The sequence below is a fragment of the Oryctolagus cuniculus genome, chromosome 6 (genome assembly GCF_964237555.1).
Source record: "Oryctolagus cuniculus chromosome 6, mOryCun1.1, whole genome shotgun sequence".
NCBI lineage: Eukaryota > Metazoa > Chordata > Mammalia > Lagomorpha > Leporidae > Oryctolagus > Oryctolagus cuniculus.
The window spans coordinates 128,398,007-128,424,650 of record NC_091437.1 but is presented as its reverse complement, the minus strand read 5'-3'; the positions used below and the strand labels follow the sequence as shown (position 1 = coordinate 128,424,650).

General features: G+C 47.1%; 1 long non-coding RNA gene across 3 annotated transcripts in view; it reads right to left on the bottom strand.

Moving 5' to 3' along the window:
- BAALC (BAALC binder of MAP3K1 and KLF4) overlaps positions 1-26,644 on the bottom strand; it is a 79,463-nt gene that overhangs the window by 13,893 nt on the left and 38,926 nt on the right. Inside the window, exons 2-3 of one of the 3 annotated variants that reach the window (XR_011389290.1) lie at positions 7,096-8,428; positions 3,411-3,539 (exon numbers count right to left, since the gene is read on the bottom strand). The exons of 1 other annotated variant lie outside the window; for it this stretch is intronic. This is a non-coding gene — a long non-coding RNA (BAALC binder of MAP3K1 and KLF4). Of the gene's footprint in view, positions 1-3,372; positions 3,540-7,095; positions 8,429-26,644 lie in introns of those variants that run through there. One more of the 3 variants, XR_007919126.2, reaches the window with a different exon arrangement.

The following is a 26,644-nucleotide window of genomic DNA, read 5'->3' as shown; positions in this document are numbered from 1 at the left end:
GTCCTTGGGCCCTGCACCCAATGGAAGACCAGGATAAGTACCTGGCTCCTGCTATTGGATCAGCGCGGTGCGCCGGCCATAGCACGCCGGCCGCGGCGGCCATTGGAGGGTGAACCAACGGCAAAAAGGAAGACCTTTCTCTCTGTCTCTCTCTCTCACTGTCCACTCTGCCTGTCAAAAAAAAAAATAAATAATAATAACATAGATGATTTTCACAAGGATTATGTTAGGCAAAAGAAGACAGACACAAAAGAGCACACACTGTAGGATTCCATTTATAAAAATCTCAAAAATAAGCTAAACCAGGGCTGGCATTATAGCTTAGTGAGTAAAACGGCCACCCGCAATGCCAGCATCCCATTTGGGCACTGGTTCCTGTCTTGGCCACTCTACTTCTGATCCAGTTCCCTGCTAACAGCCTGGGAAAGCAGAGGGAGATGGCTCAAGTACTTGAACCCCTGCTATCCATGTGGGAGACCAGGAAGAAGTTCCTGGCTTCAGCCTATACTGGCTATTGCAACCATTTGGGGAATGAACCAGATCTTGATCTCTCTCACTTTTCCTCTGTAACTCTGCCTTTCAAATAAGTAATCTTTTTTAAAAAAATAAACAAAAATGATGTACAACGCTAGAAGTCAAAAGAGTGGTTATAGTGTGAGGGAGGATGGTGACTGGGGAAGGGCATTGACAGGATCTCATGACTTTATCTGGGTGATAGTTATATGAGGTTATATCACCTTACAAAAATACGAGAGGCAGATGATTAATGTGGTGGTTAAGATGCCACTTAGGATTTCCTGAGTTCGAGTCCCAGCTCCACTCCAAATTCTAGCTTCCTGCAATGCTGACCCTGGGAAGCAGCAGGTGCTGTTTGAAGTAATTGGGTCCCTACCACCCATTTGGGAGACATGGATTGAGTTCCCGGCTTCAGCTTGGTCCAGGCCTGGCTGTTGTGGACATTTGGGAAGTAAACCAGCAGATGGGAGACTTCTCTCTCTCTCTGCCTCTTCCTGCCTCTCAAATAAATAAAATAACACAGTTTAAAAAATGTACAAATCAATTGAATTTATGAGTTGTACATTTTCCTGAATGTAACCTGTAGCGGACTCCCTTATGCTCTGAGTTCTCTGTCTACTTCAGACAGATTACACCTCCTTTCCCTGCTGCTGCTGGGCTCATCCATTTAACTTGTTTTGTCAACAGGATGTTAGTGGGGATGATGGGAGCAGAGATACAAAATGTGCTCAGGTCGCTTGGTTTTCCCCTTCTGGAGTTTCTGCCACAGTCATGGGAAGAATAGAGCCGAGAGGTGCTGCCTTCCTGGCCCGATTCCCAGGCAGGCTTAACCCTGAAGCTACAGCGACCATGAAGAGGAAGAGAGGGCTGTTGCTCTAAGCCTTGTGTGTTGATGTGCATTTTTAGGCAGCACTATTGAGACAACAGCTGACATTCTTTTTATTAAAAAAAAAAAAAGGCACTTTAGGATCTTATGTTCCCCCTTTCCAGTAATCATCTTTCTACTGTTTGAAGTGACTGACACTCATCTTTACCACTTCTGTGGTCTGATTCAGGTCACACAATCAAATAAACCTCATCCATGAAATGGGCAAGATGCTTCCTTCACAATGCTCTTGGGAGGATCTAATGAGTCAACAGACCCCACAGGAACTCTGGAAACTGCAAAGCCCAATTCTCAATGATGGGTGACGGCGCAGGAAGTGAGGTGGAGAAACACATGTGGGGGTTTTCCCACCCACCAGGCAAACTGACCTCAACCCTGCCGTGGCTCATCCTGTCTCACAATGTGGGGGCACAAATGAAGGGAGGATGCCAGGGGCTGAATGCCTGGGCCTGCACTAGTGCAGTCACAAAGCATCTATGCACAGTTCAACAGGGGCTGCACAGCCCCAAGAGGTGACGATGATGACTTGGGCTGCAAAACACCAGCCCTTGTACAGGAAAAGTAGGCCACAAGGACCCTCACAGGGCCACTGCCACCCTCAAATCTACCTCCGCCCATCATCTTCCATAGTGTGCAAAGGGCCACCCGCACGCTAGTGTTGGGTTATGGCTCTGAGTGCCTAGCGACCCTCTGTCACTCCTCATTGCCATTCTTATGTCATGTCCATTAGCAAAGAGCAGGCCCATCTCTTCTCTCATTTTGATATTATTTCCACTGTGTGGATAAGAACATGAGATTGTATAGATTGATCCTCGCAAGGCCCTCACAGACCGGAGCAAGCATTTTATCATTAGATTACAAGTTGTACCTTCAAAACACAGGCACATTGGCCTGCAGGGACAGGATCAGTAAGTTTTGACAGGAGAGAGAATAAAAAATGGATTTGGAGCATAGCAGTAGTGTGGACTACGGGAAAGGTGATTGGGAGACAGGAACGGGCTGCAGCCCCTGGGGAGCATGGGCCCTGGGCTGTGCCTTCCCTCATCCATGGGAGGAGCCACAGGCTGCAGCAGGGGTACTTCTAAATAGCAATGGGAGAAGAGACAGGATCAGGAAGAATGCCAGCCAGAAACGGAGACATCAGAGCCCTGCCCAGTCCCTGACAGCAACCGTCTGGGGATGATGCTGTCAGCATATTTTGCTGTGACATCTATCATGGGGACTCTGCTGCTGCCTCTGGAGGGTGGAAGGCAAGATACCAGGCCTGCTTCCTACCACACAGGTCTCTCTCCTTCCCTGCTCACCCCTGGAACTAGCCAGGAGCTCAAGAGAGATCCTTGAACAAAGTTGGACTTAAGCAAACACACACTTTCTTTAAGAAGGCAAACAGCATGGGGCTGGTGCTGTGGTGCAGCGGTTTGAAGCCCTGGCCCGAAGTGCCGGCATCCCATATGGGCGCCAGTTCTAGTCCCGGCTGCTCCACTTCCAATCCAGCTCTGTGCTATGACCCGGGAAAGCAGCAGAAGATGGTCCAAGTCCTTGGGCCCCTGCACCCATGTGGGAGACCCAGAAGAAGCTCCTGGCTCCTGGCTTCGGATTGGCACAGCTCTGGGTGTTGCAGCCATCTGGGGAGTGAACCAACAGATGGAAGACCTCTCTCTCTGTCTCTACCTCTCCCTGTAACTCTGTCTTTCAAATAAAAAAGGAGGAGGTGGAGGAGAAGGAGAAGAAGGAGAAGAAACAGCAAAGTCCCATTTCTGCTGATTCAGCAAAACCTAGCAACCTGCAATGGCAAGAGCTGGGGTAGGTATGAAGCAATTGTTACCCTGTGGTGACGTGTCCACTAGGAGTAGGGGGATTTCCAGTGCCACAGGGAGCTACCACAGCTCCTCCCCTGGCCACAGCCCTGCCCTGCAGCAGGCTCCACCCCCACTCTCCGGCCCCACGTGCATTCCCAGGCTCAACCCTACCTCTGTGGTCCGAAGGCCGTTCTGCTGCTGGGGCAGAGGGCCCGAGCTGAGGCTCTGGGGATTCGAGCACTGGGTCCCACAGCTCAGCTTCTTCTCCAGGTTAGAGAGTCCGCCCGGCGCTGCAGATGGAGGCGCAGCACTGGAGGGCAGTCCATCTTCCAGCACACCTGCGGGAGGGAAACAGAGGATGGCAGCAGAGCCTTGCACGGGGCGGCTGTTGCAAACACTCCCAAGATTGTGGAGAAAAAGACAGTCACAGAGAGAACTCAGATGTCCACCCCACCGTGCAGAGCTCTCGTTTTCTAGAACGTGTGAGCTTTTTTATAAACATGAAGTCTGAAAATAATTTTGGAACCTGGCATTTCTGCTTAATCATGCATGGACTGTTTTCCTGTGCCACTGCATGTTCAGCCATGTTATTTTCTGCACCGTGTCTGTCAGCGTATGGATGCATCACCATTGACCTAACCAACCTCTTTAACTGGCTATCTGCTCTTTTTAATCATGAACGTCCCTGTGATGAAACTCCTTGTGGTGAAGGCTTTCGTCTTAATTACTCCCTTGGGACACATTCCTAGAAGTGGAGTTGTCCGCTGGAAGGTTACACAGAGATGTTTGCATAATTCCATCTCAAAGCTTTGACCTCAGGTGTGCCTCCCATAACAAACACCAAGTGGCCTAGAGAAGCGACAGGAAGGCCACACAGAGGCATTCACAGGGAATGACCAGTGTCTGGAGAGAGAAGAGGGGGCCCACGAAGCAAGGGGAAGGACACCGAGGGGGAAGCAGGAAGCTGGCAGAGGCCCTGCAATTGGCACGGGAGGTTAGAAGTGGCCAGCTGCATCCGCCATTCTGCTCTACCTGCTTGAGACCGGACAGCAACGATGGAGGGGTCTGTGAGGGGCTTGGCTCAGGGACAGGGGCAGGGTGCTCAGGTGCTGGGGGCACCAGAGGGACAGAGAAAACCCAGGCCAAGAGGACTGCCTGGCTTGCTGGAAACAGTGCCGAGAGCCAGGCCAAGAGCTGCCATCCCATCTCTGCCCTCCTGTGGGCTCTTCAATTGCTGCAGCTGACATTCCAGCAGACGCTTCAGCTCTAAAACTTGGCACAAAAACCAGAATATGCCAAAGAGCTGGGGCAGGTCAACACCAAGAAAGGGAGACGAGGAGCTCTAGAAGGTGCACACACCTGAGGAAAGGGAGCTAATGTGAAAGGCAAAACAGGATTTTAAATAAGAGTAATAGACGATGAGGGTTTATTTAGAGACATCGGATGTAATCTTAACTGTTGATATGAAAGGGGAAACCTCAACAGAGAAGCTGCACAGCAAGGTAGATAAAGAGCAATTGAGGAGCCAGCGCCGCGGCTCACTAGGCTCACTAGGCTAATCCTCCACCTGTAGCGCCAGTACCCTGGGTTCTAGTCCCAGTTGGGGCGCAGGATTCTGTCCCAGTTGCCCCTCTTCCAGCCCAGCTCTCTGCTGTAGCCAGGGAGTGCAGTGGAGGATGGCCCAAGTGCTTGGGCCCTGCACCCAATGGGAGACCAGGAGGAAACACCTGGTTCTTGACTTTGGACTGGCACAGTACGCTGGCCGTAGCGGCCATTTGGGGGGGTGAACCAATGGTAGGAAGACCTTTCTCTCTGTCTCTCTCTCTCACTGTCTAACTCTGCCTGTTTAAAAAAAAAAAAAAAGGGCCGGCGCCGCGGCTCACTAGGCTAATCCTCCGCCTAGCGGCGCCGGCACACCGGGTTCTAGTCCCGGTCGGGGCGCCGGATTCTGTCCCGGTTGCCCCTCTTCCAGGCCAGCCCTCTGCTGTGGCCAGGGAGTGCAGTGGAGGATGGCCCAGGTGCTTGGGCCCTGCACCCCATGGGAGACCAGGAAAAGCACCTGGCTCCTGGCTCCTGCCATCGGATCAGCGCGGTGCGCCGGCCGCAGCGCGCCGGCCGCGGCGGCCATTGGAGGGTGAACCAACGGCAAAGGAAGACCTTTCTCTCTGTCTCTCTCTCTCTCACTATCCACTCTGCCTGTCAAAAAAAAAAAAAAAAAAAAAAAAAAAAAAAAAGAGCAATTGAGTGAGCCGGAGGAACTCTCCTGGATAGGAGCTAAGGAACTCTTCCTGGGTAGGAGCACAAAGGGGCAGGTGAGTGATTACCAACACAGTAGGAAACTCACAGGATAGAAATCCAGAAATTACAATACTGACCTAATAGGAGCTTTGGAAGGCAAGGGTAGAGATGATTACGGGGAAGCCAGAGTCACAGAAAAAATAGGTCAGGATTTCCCAGAACTGAGCAGAGATGGGAAACATCAAACTGCAATGCCCTACCAAGCACTTGGCAAGATAAATAAATATGGAAGCCAGCATACACAGATCTCGGTGATGTTTTAGACCATCAGTAATAACAGGAATAGCCTCAGAAGGAGAAAATATCAAGGAGACTGACATCAGTCTCCCATCAGCAACCAATGGAACAAAGTCATCAAGATTTTGAAGGATATGCACACTTTTAAATCTTTTGCAATACACTCCCAAATTCACCTCCATGAATCTTTCTTCCTGTTGTCCTTCTGCCAACAGCACATGACAGAGTACTACTCCCCAAACCCCCACATTTGGGGAACATTCTCTTCTTTTTTCGTTTTTCATCTTTGCCAATTTAAGAGGCAAAATAAAGTATCTCATTGCTTGGGTGTATGCTTCTTAATTCAGTAGAGATATTAATCTGCTTATTGACTAGAGGTATAGCTTTTTAAAATTATCGAGTTATCTATCTTCCCTTTGGGGTGTTTGTCTTGGCTTACTTTTAATCAAACTTAAGTAAAACAAACCAAATCCTCTCCCTGGGCACTGAGCAATGATTTGCCTTGAGGCAGGCATCAGAGGCCCAGTGTACTTAATATTCTAAGGGTAGGGAGTGGGATTGGCTGAGCTGAGCTAATGAGGCTGCAATTCCCACACAACTGGGAAATCAGGAGAGTCCACATGACACACATCCATGTGTCACCCATCTGCTCTGGGTGGGTGACATGCTAAAGGGCCATGGGATAGAAATTAGAATTTAATGCATTGAAAATCACTAGAAAATACATCATCCAGGCCGGCGCCGCGGCTCAATAGGCTAATCCTCCCCCTAGCGGCGCCGGCACACCGGGTTCTAGTCCCAGTTGGGGTGCCAGATTCTGTCCCGGTTGCCCCTCTTCCAGGCCAGCTCTCTGCTATGGCTCAGGAGTGCAGTGGAGGATGGCCCAAGTGCTTGGGCCCTGCACCCCATGGGAGACCAGGAGAAGCACCTGGCTCCTGCCTTCCGATCAGTGTGGTGCACCGGCCGCAGCGCGCCGGCCGCGGCAGCCACTGGAGGGTGAACCAACGGCAAAGGAAGACCTTTCTCTCTGTCTCTCTCTCTCACTGTCCACTCTGCCTGTCAAAAAAGAAAAAAAAGAAAATACATCATCCACAGTTTGTTAATTGGTAGGTCTCAGCCTGGTCCAGATGCCAGGCAAATGGCTGCTTTCATCTAGGCTTATCCCAAATCTTTGGGGTCCCCTTTCTCTAGCAGCCACAGCCTACCTCCCTTTTCCTCCCATCTCCTCTCTATCCTGAGCCAAAAGAGGTCAGCACTGCATAGGCATGAAAACCCAGCACACGTATCAAAACTCTATCATCACTCCTTTCTGCAGACAACTACTTCTTGGCCATGTCTTGGGCCTAGAGTAGTGCATACCTGCAAACTGGATCAGGAGATGAGGCCCATGAAGACACAGGAAGCAGGCTTGCTTTGATTTGGATTGGATTCTAGCATCCCAGCACCCACAGAAGAGTCTAGAATGGAGCTTGTTGTCACTGGTCTGCTGTGAAATAAGTCTAAAAAACTGAGTGCAAGCATATAGAAATTTCTATGCAACTTGACACTGATGAATATCCAAGGATGAGTTTGATTGAACGAGATACAGGTTAGTTCGGGTGCTATCAAACTCATGTGATAAGTCACAAGTGGCATGAGCTGTGTATCAGTCATGCACAGTAGGATTACACATTTGTGCTGGATTGCAGGGAGCCAGGGGGAGGGGAAACAACTAGTCCTAAAGGAGGGCTGGGGACTTTGGTAGATGTGTCCCCATGATCCACGGATAACGCACCGTGGGGAAGTGTGCGGCCAGTGGGGTGGAAGGGCAGTTATTCCACGTACCTAAGCCTAGGGTGGAATTGCCTTCAGCACCTGGGGCTGGTGACTGGGACTCAAGGCCAGCCAGGGCTGCCTTTGCTGTTCACTACAGGGTGCCATACAAAGGTGGCATTTTCAGTGTGTACTGTGACTCCAGACTCGTATGGAGCATGGGTGAGGGGCCCCTACTACTGTGGTTTGGATGTTGAATGTCCTCTAAATGCCCAGATGCTAAAGGTTTGGTCTTCAGGGTGGCACTCTTGGGAGGTGGCGGAACCTGTAGGAGGTGGATCCTGGAAGGGTGGTCCTTAGGTCACCGGGTGCATGACTTTAGAAGGCGGTTCTCACGTGACTCCTGAGAGGCTTGTTACCAAAGCCTGAGTGGACCCACCCATTCTCTCTGCTTCCTGGCTCACCACATGATCCATCCTCTGTACTTGCTCTGTCATCTGCCACAAGCCCCCTGCCAGAATCAGTCTACACCATGCCACATAGACTTGGAACCTCCAAAGCTGTGAGCTAAATAAATCCGTCCTTTCTTCATAAGTAACTTGTCTCAGGGTTTTGGATGTAGTAGTGACGAACTGATGAATATACCGAGTCATCCATTGAATGCAGCAGCCTGGTTATTTCCAGCCTGCCCACCACCTTGTCCTACTCTGAGACACTGCAAGACGTGCAGCTGACACCGAGCTCTGCACATCCATGGCGGGGGCGGGGGCTGCTGGGGTTGGGAGACATAAAACAGTTCCCTGCCCGTTTCCTCCCAGTGCAATACGATTGCTCACCCTAAAGAAGTCGGTTGTCTCCTTTCCTCTCCATTAGCCACATGAGTCACGTTCTTGACTGTGAGTCACAGTCAGCTAAGTGCTAAGACGTCGGCCCGCTGAGTCTGATAAATAAGCAGAGAAGCTCTGATGACAAGCAGAATACAGGGCCAGCGTGGGGACTGGCATTGCAAACAGTGAGAGGGGTTGTTGACCCGGGTGGTCAAGAGAGGACCCTAGAGAGTCAGGAATATGAGTTCATTTACTGTTACTTCTGCCTGCAGCAAACATGGGGTTAACTTGTATTTTCTAGTTTCAAAAAATTGACTCAATCTTAGAGAATTTATAAAACACAGAAAACCTAAAAGGAAAAACCATTTTTACCTCATCACCCGGAAAGATGCCTTGTGTAGGAGATGAGAATAGCCCACCTCAAAGTACGTTGTTTTGGAATAAGATCGTTTTGAGCTGAAGGCAACTGAGAAGAAGCAGATACAAAAAGTTCTCTGCTCTTACCCCATTTGTCTCAAAGTAGGACAGAAATTTATAAAAGTGTCCCTCCTGCCCTCTCTACCAGGAAGACAAAGGTTGATCAACAAGGACAACTTTACATCCTTACCAGCCTGGAGACAGCACTAGAGGAATCGACATCAGCAAACGTCACTAACTAGTCTTTCTCTTCTACATATTTGCCTTCCCATGGGCTGTGGTCCCAGGCTTTTTCTTTTGTCTTTCTATGTCCCTTCAAACTTACTGTTCCTTGTTAAAGATGCTGTACAAGGTGGAATCCTCAGCCACACCTTTGAGATTTACTCATTCTCTGGGTATCCCCACGTATGTGAGAAATATACATGCTACTAAACCTCTGTTCGCCTTTTTTTTTTTTTTTTGGACAGGCAGAGTGGACAGTGAGAGAGAGAGACAGAGAGAAAGGTCTTCCTTTGCCATTGGTTCACCCTCCAATGGCTGCCGTGGCCGGTGTGCTGCGGCCTGGCACACTGCGCTGATCCGAAGGCAAGAGCCAGGTGCTTCTCCTGGTCTCCCATGGGGTGCAGGGCCCAAGCACTTGGGCCATCCTCCACTGCACTCCCTGGCCACAGCAGAGAGCTGGCCTGGAAGAGGGGCAACTGGGACAGAATCCGGCACCCCAACCGGGACTAGAACCCAGTATGCCGGCGCCACAGGCGGAGGATTAGCCTATTGAGCCTTGGCGCTGGCCACGCCTTTCTTTTTTCTTATAGAGGGTCCACTCCATCAGCGAACTAAGAGTAGAGGGAAAAATTAATTAACACAAAATTTATGTAGAGACATCTGTTAGCAAGGAGATATACATCCTTCCAAACAGATGCAACTGTGCTTGCCAGACCCTGCAACTCTACCCCCAAATCTTCCCCAGCTGCAATGATGGCTGGCATCTCATTACTCACCCCTCCAGCTTCTCCTGACACCCCTGGAACCCTCACACCAGGGTGGGCCTGGCCGATTATATCAGCAGCAGCCCAAGCCAATGACTGAAAGTATGTGTATGTGTGTGTGTGTGTGTGTGTGTGTGTGTGTGTGCGCGTGAGCACACACAAGGGATGACACGGATATAATAGCCTTTTGCCTCTGAGCAATTTCTGTTCCTTCTTTTTTTTTTTTTTTTTTTTTTTTTTTTTTTTTTTTTTTTGGACAGGCAGAGTGGAGAGTGAGAGAGAGAGACAGAGAGAAAGGTCTTCCTTTGCCGTTGGTTCACCCTCCAATGGCCACTGCGGCCGGCGCAGCACCGATCCGAAGCCAGGAGCCAGGTGCTTCTCCTGGTCTCCCATGGGGTGCAGGGTCCAAGGACCTGGGCCATCCTCCACTGCACTCCCGGGCCATAGCAGAGAGCTGGCCTGGAAAAGGGCAACCGGGATAGAATCCGGCGCCCTGACCAGGACTAGAACCTGTGTGCCGGCACCGCAAGGCGGAGCATTAGCCTATTGAGTCATGGCGCCAGCCCTGTTCCTTCATTCTAAAGCAAGCAGATCAGGCTGAGGCTTTATTAATCCTGAAGCCACATCACTGCTCAGCTCCTGCTCCCACCCCTTCCTGCCTCCCTTGCATTCTCCCTCACATGGATCTCCTCCCAGGAATCACGTCTGCCAAATCCCCACCTCAGGCTCTGTTTCCAGGGGACCAAACCCAAGACAGGATATATGCCCTGCTTGCTGGCTATATTTCTTCTGCCCCTCACACTCTTCTTCCCTGTTCTATTTCCCAGGAGACTGACCCGAGTACATGTGTCAAAAGGTTGTCTTTCCAAAGGTTTTGAGCTGGGTTGGCCAATGGGAGGCACTAGTGAGTGAGGGAGGAGGGGCTTGAGATCAGGTCTTGATTCTCCTAGCTCCCTCCCTGTGGAATGTCATGGGTGGCTGTGTCCTCTAACTCCTCGACTGGAAGAATTGATAGAACCAAGAAAAAACCAGGAAATCATGCAGTTAAGAGTTTTCTGATGACTTGAGGCTCAAGGATGAGGCAGTAACAGAAGACAGAGGGCAAGTTGTTGAGAGTACAGAAACTGTATCAGAATTCTTAACTGCAAGCAACAGAAATTGGCTTGTGAGTTAAAGTAGAAAAGGGGTTTATTAAAGCAATATGGGGAGCTTGCAGAATTTCTGGGCAGGCTAGAGGCTGAGTCATGTCAGGCTTGAGGATGTCAAGGAACAATTTTCCAAGTCTGTCCTCAGACCTTGTCCAACCAACTTCTAGACTCTGGAATCTGCTCTCAGCATTACTGCTGTCATATTTGTGATATAAAAAAGAGTTGTTTTCAGAAACTGAAGTTTAACTGGGTGTCCTGCACTTCATCTGGCAACTCTGTTGGGTGTCAAGTGCCCCAGACCTGGGCCACTGTTGTGAAAGCTGCATTGTCTTGGACCCCGGGTTCCGTGTAGAAGTCCACTTCCCAGCACCTGCTAAGCCTGGAAGGTGGGAAAATTACACTTCATTATTTCAAGAAATTAACATTTAACCCAGGTTCTGTTTGTTTCCAAAGCTTGTGGCACTAACAGGTATTTCCTTCTAGGAAACACTACCAGGTAAACAGTTCTCAAATTTTAGTGTGCATGAGACCACCCAGGATGTTAAAATGCAAATGCCTATATCCATTCCTCCAGAACCTCCCGTTCAGAAGGAGCCCAGGAATACACATTGTAACTAATTCCCTTCACCCTGCCCCTGGGGGTACAGAGACTCACATACAGTACAGGAATATAGATATGTAAAGATGTCTCTATCTATCTGTCTATCTATCTACCTATCTTCTAAATGTATGTCTGTCATAGAGATGTTAGTGTTGGGCTGCATGCAAAAAAAAAAAAAATGCTATGATTTGAATGTGTCCTCCTTCATGTGTTAAATAATCACCTCCGTGAGGTACTGAGGGTGGAGACTTAATTCAACAACTTAATTTAACATTTGGAGGTAGAGCCTTTATAAGGTGAGTAGGATTAAATAAGGTCATTAGGATGGAGCCCCCATGATTCAATAGTGGTGATTTCATAAGAGGAAGAGAGACCAGAAGGGCCACACACACACACACACACACACACACGATCTTGCCATGTGATGCCCTGTGTCACCTTAGGACTCTGCCAGCAACAAGGCCACCACCAGATATAGCCCCTTGACCATGGACCATGAGCCACAGTAAACCTCTTTTCCTTACAAAGTGACCTAGCTTCAGATATTTCATTATAATAATGAGAAGAATGGACTAATACTTTGCTTGTGTATATATTTCCACAGTAAATTCTGTAGCAGTAAATTAAGAGACATTTGTGTGCCCCTACAGAGTTTCTTTTTTGACACTCTTCACAAAATTTTCATTCCATCCAAGAGAAAACCAAATCGCTGACTGCCAAAAGATAGGAAGCAGCTGTGTCCAAAGCTTGCTGGTAAACTGCAACTGACACCAGCACTCCTTGCAAATTTGGAAATGGAACTGGTGGGAAAGCAGAGAATAGACATTAACAATGGTAGCTGGAAGCCATGTGGAGAGCAGACTAAGGGGTAAGACCTCCTTAACCCAAGCATCTGACTTTTCTTGGTGAAAGTAATCACAGAGTTGTGCCTAAAAATCTTTGAAACCACTTATAAGGCATTTCCCCTCAATAACAGAAAACCAAAGTATAGTACATTAGCCATCTATTTGGGAAGCATCTTCTAAAGTCACATCAGATGAAATTCTGGTTCATCAAATACGGTCTAAGTTCAGGTCCTGAACACACAGGTGATGACAATTTTGTCTGAACTGAGGCATAAATTAAATAAACCATGACTACCCACCTATTGAGAATTTGTCTCTTCATCTTTTGAAATGAACTAGGTACCTGTCATTTCTTCAATCTTATGAATAATTTGCTGACTATATAATATGATACTGCATGGCTATTTAAAAATATTTTAGAAAATAGTGAGTAACCTTTACATTTATGGTAAATTGATTTTGGATGAGAATGCAAGACAATTCAATGAGGAAATAATAACTTTTCAATAAATGTTCTGAGATACTTGGATATCCACATGGAAAAGAATGGACTGGACCCCCTGCCTCACACCATATGCAAAAAATTAGGTTGGAAGGCATCAAACATGTAAATGTAAGAGCTAAAACTAGAAAACACTTTTAAAAACATAGCAGTAACTTTTCATTACTTTTCATTTGGATTAGGCAATAATTTCTTAGAAGTGACATCAAAAGCACAAGCAGCAGCAACAAAAAATAAATTTGACATCAAGTTGAAAACTATTCCTCGCTATAATCCAGAAGCTGTGCTTTTGTAACTTATATTTATTAAATAAAAGTTTCCTATAAAAAAAGAAAACTTTTGTGTTTCAAAAGACACCATGAAGAAAGTGTGAAAAAAACTGACATTGGGGGAAAATTTATTTTTTCAAATTATATATCTGATAAAGAACTCTTACTCTCAAAGAACACTTACAACTCAATAATAATAAAGATAAATAACCCAATCAAAACATGAGCAAAGGATGTGAATAGACCTTTCTCCAAAGAAGACAAGCAAATGGCCTGTAAACACATGAAAATATGCTCAGCACCATTAGCTATCAGGGAAATGCAAATCAAAACCACAAGGAGACACCACATCACATCCACTGAGAGGGCTATATTGAAGACAGACACATGATAAATGTCAGCAATCTTATTGGGAAGCCTCACACGCTGCTGGTGGGAATCTAAAATAGCACAGCTGCTTCCAGCCGATCAGCTCCTCAAAAGCTTACACATAGTTACTGTAAGCCAGAAACCTACTCCCAGGCATTTACCTGAGAGAAATGAAAGCCTATATCCACTCAAAACTTTACACAAGACTGTTTATAACAGCATAATTCATAATTGCTGAAAATAGAAACAGCACAATATCCATTCATTGATGAATGGATAAATATAGTATATACATATAGTGGAATACTATTTGGTAATATAAAAATCTAAGTACTGATACTTGCTATGCAAATAAATCTTAAAAACGTCATGCTAAGTGAAAGAAACCAGTTATAGAAGGCCACATGTTCTGGGATGCCACTTCTGAAATCTTTAGATACGGGCGATTCAATAGAAAAGTGGACTCCTGGTTGCTTAGGAAAATGGGTATTGGCGGAAATGAGGAGTGATTGCTAAGAGGCATGGGGTTTCTTTTTTGGGCAATGACAATGTTCTTAGGTCAATTGTGGGGATGAGCTGCACAACCCTAAGAATTCTACAAAAACATCTAATTGTATACCTTTAACAGGTTAATTGTATGGAATGTGAATGATAACCCAACAAAGCTTTATTTTAAAAATGGTGAGCAACACATTTTGGAATGTGATTCTGAATGAAGAATGTAGGGCAGCACACTTGGACCTGAGAGAGACTAACTGGCACTGTACAGCTCTTACGGCTGCAGTCCTGGCGACAATGAGGGCCCTGGAAGCCCTATTTCTGGAGATGAATCCCCAGCCTGCCAGATGTGTCCTTGGCCCCTGGGGTCTGTCCCCGCAGTCTCCAGCCGTACACGGGAAGATGACTGCTGAGAGCCACAGCTGTCACCGAGTTGACGGCAGTGACACCAAGCCCGCATTCTCCTCTCCCCAAAGACACGTCCAGAGATAACAAGCAAGCCAAGGGACCGGAGGCAGCCAAAGGAAAAGCCGAACCCTCACTGTTCCTTTCCCTACAGCCACCCTTGGACCCGCTGGTCCTCCCTGGGGCTCTAGACTTCCCTCCGTCCCTCCGTCCCTCCTGTCCCTCCTGTCCCTCAGCGGCCCTTCCCTTTTCGAAGGTGCACCTCTGCTCAAGATCCCCACAGAGCACATTCGTCAGGGTGGGTTGCATGTTACCTTGTGTTAATTACTGTGGTGCTCCCGACTCAGAGGTGCAGATTCAGCCCTCTCTTTCTTTTTCTCTCTTTTTTAGGAGAAATAGAAAATGCCTTTAATTTGTGAAGTTTAAGTCTTGTTGAAGTCAGGAACTGGAGGAGCCTGAGTTAATTTTCAACTCTTGGGACAGTATAATTTGGATAGACTTGGTGATAGTGGGATTCTTTGTTTCATTTGAGCTCTAGGGACAGCTTTCTTTTTCTTTTTTTTTTAAACGCTGGCCCAGCACTTGTTAATTTCTTTTTGTTTTCATTTTAATTAGTTTTTAACAATATGATTTGTGCATACAATTCTGTCTTTTAAGATTTCTTTATCTGAAAGGCAGAGTTACAGACAGGTGGAGGCAGTGAGAGAGAGAGGTCTTCCATCTGCTGGTTTATTCCCCAGATGACCGAAAAGGCTGGAGCTGTGCTGATCCGAAGCCAGGAGCCAGGAGCTTCTTCCAGGTCTCCCACAAAGATGCAGGGGCCCAAGGACTTGCGCCATCTTCTACTGCTTTCCCAGGTGCATTAGCAGAGACCTGGATTGGAAGTGGAGCAGCCAGGACTCAAACTGGCACCCACATAGGATGCTGGCACTGCAGGCTATGTCACAGTGCTGACCCGGGGACAGCTTTCAACATATCAGCATTCAGTAAAGTTTGAAGTGTGTTTCATTTTTAGTAACATTTTGTTAGGTTAGGAGTCTTGTTTTGTCCCTGGTTTATGAAGATTTTTTCAGGAATAGATGTTACATGTAAAATATTTTCCTGTATTTGTTGAAATGGTATTTTTCCTCCTTTATTCAATTTGGTGAAATACACGGTTGATTTTTTTTTTATTTTTTAATTTTTGACAGGCAGAGTGGACAGTGAGAGAGAGAGACAGAGAGAAAGGTCTTCCTTTTGCCGTTGGTTCACCCTCCAATGGCCGCCGCGCTGCGGCCGGCGCACCACGCTGATCCGAAGCCAGGAGCCAGGTGTTTCTCCTGGTCTCCCATGGGGTGCAGGGCCCAAGCACTTGGGCCATCCTCCACTGCACTCCCTGGCCACAGCAGAGAGCTGGCCTGGAAGAGGGGCAACCGGGACAGAATCTGGAGCCCTGACCGGGACTAGAACCTGGTGTGCCAGAGCCGCAAGACAGAGGATTAGCCTATTGAGCCATGGTGCCGGCTTACACAGTTGATTTTTAAATGCCTGAACAAGCTTGTGTCCTTGGGCAATAATCCAAATTAGAAGTTTTGATTAAATTTTTATATAAAAATAGGCTTTTAAGTATCTTTTAAAATATTCATAATGGCATTTTAAAAATATTTATTTATTTGAAAGTCAGAGTTATACAGAAAGAGAAAGAGAGGCAGAGAGAGAGGTCTTCCATCTGCTAGTTCACTCCCCAATTGGCCACACTAGCCGGAGCTGCATCGATCCAAAGCCAAGAGCTTCTTCCGGGTCTCCCAAGTGGGTGCAGGGGCCCAAGGACTTGGGCCATCTTCTACTGCTTTCCCAGGCCATAGCAGAGAGCTGCATCAGAAGTGGAGCAGCTGGGACTTAAACCAGCACTCATATGGGATGCTGGCACTGCAGGTGGCGGCTTTACCCACTACACCACAGCGCTGGCCCTTTAAGTATTTTTTAATCTATGTCCATGAGTGTGATTGGCTTAGAATTCTCTTTCTTGTTGTATCACTTTATTTTAGTATCAAGGTTATATGGGTCCGAAAAATAAAACTGCAGACATTACACTGTGTATTAGTCACCCATTGTTGTCTAACAAATTGCCCCAAAACTTAATGTTGTGAAACAACATTTGTTATTGCAGTTGTTGGCAAGACTCAATTCCTCAGCGGCTGTTGTATGTAAGTCTGTTTCCCATGAGCTGTTGGCACGAGGCCACTCCTAGTTCCTTTCCATGTGAGTCTTTCCATAGGGCATCACACAAGACAACTGGCTTCGTCTAAGTGAGGAAGCAGAGAAAGAAAGCTTGCCGGTACCAGTAAGAGAAAGTGTGCCAGCATTCTTATCCCACTTCCTTTCATGTCCACACAAGGTGTTCTCCTGTGGCCAGGTCTCTTCCCACCAAGGCAACAGCTCTAAGCAGTTGGGGATTTAAAACACGCTGGAGATGATTCCCTTCAGCCACCCCTGGTACCATGCCAGGTTTGATGGACTGGCCTTTAGACTCTTCTCCGTAGTCAATGAAATTCTTCCTTAGGGAAAGAGCCTTCTAATCCAGTTTTCCTCTGTGCTATGTTCTGAATATCGATGTCTTGGTGTCTAAAATGTATGTGTTGAAACCTAAGTCCCAACACAATAGAATTCACAGGTAGGGCCTTTAGGAAGTGAATAAGTTCTTAAGGCTCCATCAGTATGAATGGGACTAGTGCCCTTATAAAAGAGGTTGAAGGGAGCTGTCTTGCCCCTTCTGTCATATGAGGATGCAACAAGAGCCCCCATCTTTGAGGCATAAACAAAGGCCTCACCAGACACTGAGTCTGGTAGTGCTTTGATCTTGGACTTCCCAGCCACCAGAACTGTGGGCAATGACTTTCTATAATTTACAAATTAACCAGTCTAAGATATCTACTTATAGTAGCTTGAACACACAAAGACATTCCCAATTTTCCTTACTTCCCTGTTCAATCACTTTTGGGGTAGCTAGCCCTTTAAGGAAGGAGGAGTCAGTTTCTTTTATTTTCATCATTTAGAGAATATTTTATCAGTTTTTATAATAAAACTCACATAAATAAGACCTTACATAGTTAATATAGTGTGTTAACCTTGTAGAAATGGAAAAAATTAAGTTTAATATCTCAAGACCAATATGGCTCCAAATTTCCATAGAATGCCAACTCAAAATGGTAAGCTGGGATACAGAAACTAAGAAGCAAGGAGGGAGGGAGGGAGGGGAAAAAAGAGAGAGAGAGAGAGAGAGAGAGAGAGAGAGAGAGAGAGATACTCCCATCCATCCTAAATGCCCTAAACAGCTAGGTCTGGGCCAAGCCAAAAACTCAGTCCAGGTCTCCCATGTAGACTGCGGACTCAACTACTTGAGCCATCACTTGCGGCCTCCCAAGAGTGAGCATTAGCAGGAAGCTGAAATCAGGAGTGGAACTGGGACTCAAACCCAGGCACTCTGCTAAGCCAAACACTTACCCTACTCCTTGACACTTTCTAAATTTAGTACAACCAACTTCCTCACCAAGGCTCTTTCCACACAGGCCAGCTACAACTAAACAGTTCTCTTGGATATTAGAAATTAGATGATATATGTTTATTAGATCTAAGGTATTTGAGGGGATGGTGTTGCTGTGTAGTGGGTAAGGTGCCATCTAAGCTGCCAGCATCCCATATCCATGCTAGTTTATGTACTGGCTGCTCCACTTCTGATCCAGTTCCCTGTTAATGGCCTGGAAAAGGCATCAGAGGATGGCCCAAGTGCTTGGGCCCCTGCCACCTGTGTGGGAGACCTGGAAGAAGCTCCTGATTTCAGCCTGGCCCAGTCCTGGCTGTTGTAGTCATTTGGGAAATGAACCAACGGATGAAAGATATCTCTCTCTCCCTCCCCCATCCCCCTTTCTGTAACTCTGACCTTCAGAATAAATAATCTTTTTCTTTAAAAAAGGATATGTGAATCAATCAACAGTAAAGGAATTGAATCAATTGAATTGTTTTAATTCTTGAAATTTTTAAAATACCCAAAGCTATCCATCAATCCTCCAGCATCCCTTGGATATCTACCCCACACCGAGCACTGTGTTACACTTAGGGGATACCTACCCAAACCCTTTATTCTTCTATAATTTAATTTGGAACGTGTGGCTTATTAAAGAATTACTGAAACACAGAGTCATGCAAGATGAAATCATAATATATCATTTCTTAGCCATCCGAATGTCAAAAGCTAGGATGTCTGGCAATATCAAATGTTGAAAGAGTATGGGGTTAATAGGCTGTCTCCTGTACTGCTGGTGGGAACACAAAAAGAACTGTTTTGTAAGGCAGTTGGCAGAATCTAATCAAGTTTAAAATGGGCACACCATTATGACTCAGCAATTTCAGTGCTTGGTATCTGCTTTAGAAAACCTCTTACTGTTGCATAAAGAGGCCTATTGAGGATGTACTTCATACCGCTGAGCTGAGGAAAAGTGGAATTGGCATAGACATTCAGCATCTGATAACTACTGAATAAATTGTGGCTTGCCTGTACTCTGGAATTCCACACAATTTAAAAGTATGCAGATTTATAGATAGAAGCTAAATATATAATGATGAGTATAAATGTGTATAGCATAAAGTGGAGCATAAATATGTACAAATGGCAGCTTTTATGGTGAAAAATACTGGTACATACTAGGTTATTACTTTTCTTATAGGTATACACCTCTATTTGTGTCTGTGTGTGTGTATACAGAGGGATGCCCCACTAACTGATGACTGCTTCTGCAGAACAGACAGGGGCCAGGATCAGGGGGAGGCCCAAGGAGCCTTTTCTATGAACATTTCTATATTTTTCATACACTGCTCGGGAAATAAAGATAATTTTTTAAAAATAGAGCTATGTCACTATGTTATATTCTACCTTTTCTCATTAGTGATAGCTTTGGAAGAATATTTGACTTTTTAAAGTTAATTTATCACATTTGATCATCAAACATGCTATCAAAAATAGTAATCAAATATAATGACTTGTGGCCAGCCCTGTGACATAGCAGATAAAGCCACAGCCTGCAATACCAGCATCCCACATGGATGCCAGTTCAAATCTTGGCTGTTCCACTTCCAATCCAGCTCTCTGCTATGGCCTGGGAAAGCAGTAGAAGATGGTTCAAGTCTTTGAGCCCCTGCACCTGTGTGGAAGACCTGGAGGAAGCTCATGGCTCCTGGCTCAGATTGGCGTGGCTCCAGCCATTGCAGCCATCTGGGGAGTGAACCAGTTGCTCTGCAACTCTGCCTTTCAAATAAATAAATAAATCTTTTTTAAAAAATCAATCATCTAAAAATAGATATAGATATATATATATTGACTCATAAGATAGAGAACATGTGAGAATTCACACATTGCCATATTAGCCTAGTCTCCAAAGTCCAACCCTTTTAACATGCAGAGATGAGATGTTCAGTTCTCTGTTGGGCAGACACTACTGTTGGTGGAGGCAACCCAATCTGCAGAACAGCTCTTGGCTGTTCCCAAGAAGCTGTGGGTTCAACAACAAAACAAACCACCCACTTAAGAGATGGGCCAAGGACCTCAGTAGACATTTTTCAAAAGAGGAAATCCAAATGGTCAACAGGCACATGAAAAAATGTTCAAGATCACTAGCAATCAGGGAAATGCAAATCAAAACCACAATGAGGTTTCACCTCACCCCGGTTAGAATGGCTCACATGCAGAAATCTACCAACAACAGATGCTGGCGAGGATGTGGGGAAAAAGGGACACTAACCCACTGTTGGTGGGAATGCAAACTGGTCAAGCCACTATGGAAGTCTGTCTGGAGACTCCTCAGAAACCTGAATGTAACCCTACCATTCAACCCAGCCATCCCACTCCTTGGAATTTACCCAAAGGAAGTTAAATTGGCAAACACAAAAGCAGTCTGCACCCTAATGTTTATTGCAGCTCAATTCACAATAGCTAAGACCTGGAATCAACCTAAATGCCCATCAACAGTAGACTGGATAAAGAAATTATGGGATATGTACTCTATAGAATACTATACAACAGTAAAAAAAACAATGAAATCTGGTCATTTGCAACAAAATGGAGGAACCTGGAAAACATTATGCTGAGTGAAATAAGCCAGTCCCAAAGGGACAAATATCTTATGTTCTCCCTGATTGGTGACAACTAACCGAGCACCAGAAAGGAAACCTGTTGAAGTGAAATGGACACTATGAGAAACGGTGACTTGATCAGCCCTTGCCCTGACTGTCGATGAACAACTTAATATGTTATCCCTCTTAGTATTTTTTTGTCTGTTCTACTTAATACTATTGGTTTAATTCTGTAATTAATACACAGTTATTCTTAAGTGTTGAAACTTAACTGAAAAGTGATCGCTGTTAAATATAAGAGTGGGAATAAGAGAGGGAGGAGATGTACAACTTGGGACATGCTCAAGCTGACTTGCCCCAAACGGCAGAGTTAGAAACATACCAGGGGATTCCAATTCAATCCCATCAAGGTTGCATGTACCAATGCCATCTCACTAGTCCAAGTGATCAATTTCTGTTCACAATTGATCATAATGATAGGACTAAGAATCAAAGGGATCACATAAACAAGACTAGTGTCTGCTAATACTAACTGATAGAATCAAAAAGGGAGAGAACGATCCAACATGGGAAGCAGGATACACAGCAGATTCATAGAATGGCGGATGTCCTAAACAGCACTCTGGCCTCAGAATCAGCCCTGAAGGCATTCGGATCCGGCTGAAAAGCCCATGAGAGTATTTCAGGCATGGAAAGCCAAGACACTCTGCCCAAAAAAAAAAAAAAAAATGACCTAAATGAAAGATCTCTGCGAGTGAGATCCCAGTGGAAAGAACAGGTCATCAAAGAAGGAGGTACCTTTCTCTGAAGGGAGGAGAGAACTTCCACTTTGACCATGGCCTTGTCTAAATATGATCAGAGTCGGTGAACTCAAAAGGCTTCCATAGCTATGGCAACTCATGACAAGAGCCTAGGGTGATTACTGATGCCATAAACAAAAGTGTCAACTTGTTAAGTCAACAACAGGAGTCACTGTGCACTTACTTCTCATGTAGGATCTCTGTCCTTAACGTGCTGTACATTGTGATTTAATGCTATAACTAGTACTCAAACAGTATTTTTCACTTTGTGTTGCTATTGGGTGCAAACTGTTGAAATCTTTACTTAATATATACTAAACTGATCTTCTGTATATAAAGAGAATTGAAAATGAATCTTGATGTGAATGGAAGGGGAGAGGGAACGGGAAAGGGGAAGGTTGTGGGTGGGAGGGAAGTTATGGGGGGGAAGCCACTGTAATCCATAAGCTGTACTTCAGAAATTTATATTCATTAAATAAAAGTTAAAAAAAAAGAAGCTGTGGGTTACTCTCATGACTAAAGTCAGGCATGGTCAATCCGTAGACAGCAACAAATGCTTGAGCAGTGCTCCAAAGGAAAGACTGGCCATTGATGGCATGAAGTGTAATGGAAGAATGGAAATGTAACGCACATTTGTGGGTTCACGCTTGCAATGGAGGATACAAAGACAGAAAGACTCATGCAGTGATTCGTAGCTCAGAGCATGGCATTGGAATTGGATTCACAGCTTGACTTCATCGTCATAACCACCTTGTAGGTAGGTGTTCAGATCCTCCCACTCCCCCTTCATTGTCAGAAGAAGAACTGAGGACCGGGCAGGGAGGCTGGGTAACTCGCCTTGCCCGAGGTCCTGCAGCTGGTGCCAGGGCCAGGTGTCCAACCCAGGCCTGCCAGACCAACATCTCTGCTTTCAAGTACATTTGTGTTTACTCACATCATTTAAAACAAAACAAAACAAAGCAAAAACCTACCATGAATCAGATTCTCCTTTTCAGGTCTAGGCAATAATGAGTGGGAGTATGAAGTCATCAAAATAAATGCAAGGCTTTTGGTTTGTTGCTTTAAAGATAATTCACAGCTCACATGTCTCAAGGCTGCAGCAGATCTTCAAAGTCCAAGGAACTTGCTCTCAGAATCAAGGCGGTCACACCGAAGTACAGTCAGGAAGAAGATGGGTATGTTTCAACTCCCTCAGCGCATTTTCTACTCCTCCAACCTGTGACTGGTCCTCCCTCCAGGCTCAGTCCTCTGGGTCACCCACTGAAGAGGAGACATTTATTCCTAGCCCACAGAAGTCCCTGCCAGGCCCATCTGCATCAACAGCTCCCGTGTCAAGGGTGCCGCCAGCTTGCCTGGATCAGTCTCTGTTCCAGACAGGATCACGACTACCAGCTGCAAGGTGGAAAATCGTTCCAAGTAGGCTCACCAAGCCAGGCTGCTGCAGGCGTCTGGTGACCAAGGGGACAGGGCAAGGCTGCTCAACCAAGCAGAGTGGGGGAGTGGCCTGTGTACTGCGTTCTCATGGGCAGCAGAGCCATCTTTCAGATTTGGAATCTGATCTCAGATCTCCTCCTTCATCAGCTTCCAGTGTCTTTGGGATAAAGATCCTGCTCCCTGCACACCACGCAAGGCTCTCAGTGAGCTCTCCTGCCCCTCCCAGCCTCACAGGTTCCTTCTCTGTCCCCTATGCTCCAGCCCTACAGGACATCTAAGTCACCCACCACCTTTATGACGGAGTCCCGGGTATTCAGCCGGTCTGCGTTTGGCCTGGCTGATTCTCCAGCTCAGCTGACATGCGTCCTCTCAGAGGGGCCTTCCCACACCCCTCCCCACCCTAGGGTGGTTGTCCCTGTTCCCTCCCACAGCACTGTGTTTCTGCCGGGGAGCATTTATCGCTGTGGGGATAGTTTCAAGCCTGCCGCCCTTCTAGCCTAGGAGACCCACGAAGACAAGAACAGTACCTGTCTTATTGGGTGCAGGCCCAGCCTACATTAGGTATTCAAGAAATGTGTTTTAAAAGAGTGTTGAACAGCAGAGCAGTGTGCAGGAGAAAGAATCCTCCCTGCTGGAGAGAGCTGCACGTTGACCTCTATATGCTAAAGTGTTTCTACCTTGATGCACCAACTCGCTGAAACTCCAGAGGGCGCAAGTGCAAGCAGGAGCTGCACCTGCTGTGCTGACTGCTGGCAGGTATCAGAGAAGGAAGTGGGCCAGCTGGGCACTCGCCCTGTCCTCCTCTGTAGGTGGCCCCAAGGGCTCCCGGCATCGTGCAGGTTTCAGAGCCGAGTGCCCACCTGAGGACCACACTGCCATTCTCTAGATTCCTCCTGAAGTCCTGAGTGACTCGCCCTTTGGGGGTGGGGTCTGTGTGGCAGGAAGGAGGGGTAGCCTGCCCCCTTGTTCACATCAGAGCCCTTTAGTAAATGCCAGTGTCCAACAGCCTCAGCTGAGGAACGATCAGCAGTGCCCAATTTACAGGAAAGGCGGGGAACGCTGCATGGGGGCTGGGGGGCAGGAGGCATCACGTGGGCTTTCGCTGTCTCTTATCACCGACGGCTGCCTTGCTGCTGGAAAAGCAGACTTCCTGTCCGGTGACTTTAACAGGTGGAGTCAGGGGGACTCCACTCCCAAATGATCAGCGCCGCACAGAAGGGCTGGAGGGAAGGAAGTGTGGGCTCCTCTGTGCTCCTCCACGTTTCTGCCACCTGAGGACACCCATCCAGTGCCACCTATGAGGATGGGTCCTCCACGGGCTCCAGCCTGCCAGTGTCTTGATCCTGGACTTTGCAGCCTCCAGACTGTGAGAAATAAGTTTCTGTTCTTTATAAATTACCTTGTCTCGCTGGTGCCACGGCTCATTAGGCTAATCCTCTGCCTGCTGCGCCGGCACCCCGGGTTCTAGTCCCGGTCAGGGCACCGGATTATGTCCCGGTTGCTCCTCTTCCAGTCCAGCTATCTGCTGTGGCCCGGGAGTACAGTGGAGGATGGCCCAGGTCCTTGGGCCCTGCACCCGCATGGGAGATCAGGAATGTTGGGAGCAACCCGGACTGGACTGAGTTACTGGAATTAAGACTTATTCTATGCATCTGCTCTCCCACAATATGGCGCTGGGAGAGGAGGCAACAGCTTCTACCCAGCTGCCTCTCACCAACTTGACAAGCTGCAGGACCTGCTCCTGATTGGAGGAGAGCAGCGTACTCGGCGTGTGGGCAGCCGAGTTAGGATTGGCGGAGGAGGACTATAAAGGAGGAGAGAGACGGCATGCACCAGGAACATCTAAGGGGAACATCTAAGGGGAACACCTGTGCAGCCCCCGAGAGAGCCGGCCGGCGGTGTGCCGCTCCCCCGCAGAAGTGGGGAATGTGGCAGGGGGAACCGCCCTTCCACGGAGGTGGAAGGGATGGTAGCCAACCCGGAAAGGACCAGCAGCAAACCCGGGGAGGGCCGAGCAGACAAAAGAACAGCGCAGGGTCCTGTGTCGTTCCTCCACGAAGAGGGGGAGCGACAAGGAAGAAGCACCTGGCTCCTGGCTTCGGATTGGCACAGCGCGCCAGCCACAACGCACTAGCCATAGCGGCAACTTGGGGGGTGAACCAACAGAAAAAGGAAGACCTTTCTCTCTGTCTCTCCCTCTCTCTCTCTCACAGTCTAACTCTGCCTGTCAAAAAAATAAAAATAAAAAATTTAAAGTTAAAAAAAATTACCTTGTCTCAGGCATTTTGCTAGAACAATAGAAGTGGACTCATACCAAGCACCAGCATCTTTTACATTATGAGTTTTTTTTAAAAAGTATTTATTCATTTATTTATTTGAAGGGAAGAGATACAGAAAGAGATCTTCCATCTGCTGGTTCACTCCCCCAAAAGGCTACAACAGTTAGGGCTGGGCCAGTCAGAAGCCAGGAGCCCTGAACTTTATCCAGGTCTCCCATATGGAGAGCCACCAGCTCTGCCCCTTGAATGTTTCTTGACCTTCTCAAGAAAATAGATAATACCGTCTATAGTGCATTTGGTCTACCAAGTGTCAAACACCTGCTATCTGCAGTAGCTACTTCTGCAAGTGGGTATTACTGCTGTTTTACCAACTAGGGTACCGTGGCTCAGAAAGCCCAAGAACTTGCTCAAAGACAAACCATCAGGCCAGTGGGGTAGCCGAGATTCAAGGCCAAGCTCTGTGTGACTTCAAGGACACCTTGCCCCCATCTACCTAGCAACACGAAGCCTCATTACTAAGCCTCTGTTTCCTTGGGTACAAAATGAGAATCATGTTATCTACATCAAAGAGTGTGGATCAAAGAGAAAAAGAGCAGGTGAGCTGGCACAAAGTCGGGGTTAATTTCACAACTTCACACCCTCAGGCGCAACAACATGTAAATGGCTGATTTCAGAGCCTGTCTCAAGAGCAAAGGGAGGGCACGTTGTGGGTGGAAGAGCGGAGAAGAGAGGGAGGGACAAGAGAAGATCAGCCCTGCCAAGTCCACTACACTGACCCCACCAGTCAAGGCAGAGCAACCCCTGAGGGGACGGAGACCAGAGACAAAGGGGCTTGGGAGGCCAATCACAAAGTAGGAGACTGAGCTGAACTGGAGACTCAAATGGCAGCACAGACAGCTGTTACATCAGGGAGTGTTGCAGGCAATCAGGGGCTGCGATGTGACACACATGACACAGAAACAAATAATAAAATGAGGCCCATGTTGTGGCGCAGTGGGTTAAGTTGCCAATTATGAAGTTGCTGGTTGTAATCCTAATCACTCTGCTTATGATCCAACTCCCTGCTAATGACCTGGGAAAGCAGCAGGAGATGGCCCAAGTGCATCTGCCCCTGCACCCGTGTGGGAGACTGGGAGGAAGCTCCTGGCTCCTGGCTTCAGCCAGGCCTAGCCCTGGCTGTTGTGGCCATCTGGGGAGTGAACCAGCAGATGGAAGATTCTTCCCCCGCCCCATCATTCTGCCTTTCAAATAATTATATCTTTTAAAAATAGTAATAACAACGCATCACTTTCCCAAGCACTTTCTTTCTGTACCTCAACTTTTTCAGGACAGATCACTGGGGCTTGGCTAGCTGCTAGGGCTTTGTCATACTGAAGAGAAATGGACAGAGCCAGAGAGAAACAGAACACAGTTGGAGGGAGGAGTGGAGGGTGGATCATGTAGTTCTGTGCCAATTTATTTGGCTCTCTGATGTGCCAGGCTCTGCTCGAAGGCTTGGCATGCCGAGGTGAAAGAGAGACCCAGTTCTTGCCCTTGGGTAGTGATATTTATGATGCTGGGAAGAGAGAAATCTACTGGTGGGGAAGCACCAGGCAGCCCAAGGAGAGGCAGAGGCCAAGCCCTGGATGACCACATGTACCTCGTTAGGGAGTCTGGATGATGTCCTGGGGT